Below are 2,127 nucleotides of genomic sequence, written 5' to 3' on the forward strand. Positions count from 1 at the left end.
ATTTGACACGGACGTGATTCGAACACTTATACTTCTGATCTGGAGTCAGACGTGCTAAAGTTGCGCTACCGATTCCGCTTAGTGTAGCCGTTCGTACACACGTGGTAGCACGTTTTTCTCGGCCTTCTGTCGATGAATCCCAGGTAAAGAGACAAGTCATTGTGGAGAGACAAAAGAGTAGATAGACAGACAGATGAAATTAATAAAGAGATAATTTGACCCGGACGTGATTCGAACACACAACCTTCTGATCTGGAGTCAGCCGTGGTACCGTTGCACCACCGAGTTTGCTCAGGGCAGCCGTTCGCACACACGTGGTAGCATGTATTGCTCGGCCTTCTGTCGATGAAGCACAGGTAAAAAGACAAGTCATTGTAGAAAGACAAATAAGTAGATAGACAAATAGATGAAAAAAATAAAAAGAAGAACTTGACCCGGACGTGATTCGAACACACAACCTTCTGATCTGGAGTCAGCCGTGGTACCGTTGCACCACTGAGTCCGTTGATAGGGTAGCCTTTCGCACAAACACGGTAGCATGTTTTGTTCGGCCTTCTGTCGATGAAGCACAGGTAAAGAGACAAGTCAATGTAGACAGACCAATAGGTAGATAAACAGATAGATGAAAATAAAAAAATTTGACCCGAACGTAATTCGAACCCATAACCTTCTGATCTGGAGTCAGACGTGCTACCGTGTCGCCACCACGTCCGTTTAGGGTAGACGTTCACACACACGTGGTAGCATGTTTTGCTCGGCCTTCTGTCGATGAAGCACAGCTAAAGAGAAGAGTCATTGTAGACAGACAAATAGGTAGATAGACAGATAGATGAAATTTATAAAAAACGAATTTGATCCGGACGTGATTAGAACACGCAACCTTCTGATCTGGAGTCAGACGTGCTAATGTTGCGGCAGCGAGTCCGCTTAGGGTAGCTGTTCGCACAAACAGGGTAGCATGTTTTGCACGGCCTTATGTCGATGAAGCACAGGTAAAGAGACAAGTGATTGTAGGCAGACAAATAAGTAGACAGACAGATAGATGAAAATAATAAAAAGAGAATTTGACCCAGACGTGATTAGAACACGCAACTTTCTGATCTGGAGTCAGACGTGCTACCGGGTCGCCACCGAGTCCACTTATAGTAGCCATTCGCACACACGCGGTAGCATGTTTTGCTCGGGCTTCTGTCGATGAAGCACAGGTAAAGAGACAAGTCATTGCAGACAGACAAATCGGTACATAGACAGATAGATGAAAATAATAAAAAGAGAATTTGACCCGGACGTGATTAGAACACGCAACCTTCTGATCTGGAGTCAGACGTGCTACCGTGTCGCCACCACATCCGTTTAGGGTAGCCGTTCGCAAACACGTGGTAGCATGTTTTGCTCGGCCTTCTGTCGATGAAGCACAGCTAAAGAAAGAATCATTGTAGACAGACAAATAAGTAGACAGACAGATAGATGAAAATAATAAAAGAGAGAGTTTGACCCGCACGCGGTTCGAACACGCACCCTTCTGATCTGGAGTCGCACGCGCTACCAGTTCGCCACCGAGTCCGCTTAGGGTAGGCGTTGCACACACGTGGTAGCATGTTTTGTCTGGCCTTGTGTCGATGAAGCACAGCTAAAGAGAAGAGTCACTGTAAACAGACAAATAAGTAGACAGACAGATAGATGAAAATAGTAAAAAAGAGAACTTGACCCGGACGTGATTCGAACACGAGACCTTCTGATCTGGAGTCAGACGTGCTACCGTGTCGCCACCGAGTCCACTTAGTCCAGCCGTTCGCACAAACGTGGTAGCATGTTTTGCACGACCTTATGTCGATGAAGCACAGGTAAAGAGACAAGTCATTGTAGACAGACAAATAAGTAGATAGACAGATAGATGAAAATAATAAAAAAGAGAATTTCACTTGGACGTGATTCAAACACTTAACATTCTGATCTAGAGTCAGACGCGCTACCGTTTCGCCACCGAGTCCGCTTAGTGTAGCCGTTCGTACACACGTTGTAGCATGTTTTTCTCGGCCTTCTGTCGATGAATCCCAGGTACAGAGACAAGTCATTGTAGACAGACAAAAGAGTAGATAGGCAGATAGATGAAAATAATAAAAAGAG

Source organism: Rhipicephalus microplus, chromosome 5, assembly GCF_043290135.1.
Source record: "Rhipicephalus microplus isolate Deutch F79 chromosome 5, USDA_Rmic, whole genome shotgun sequence".
Lineage (NCBI taxonomy): Eukaryota > Metazoa > Arthropoda > Arachnida > Ixodida > Ixodidae > Rhipicephalus > Rhipicephalus microplus.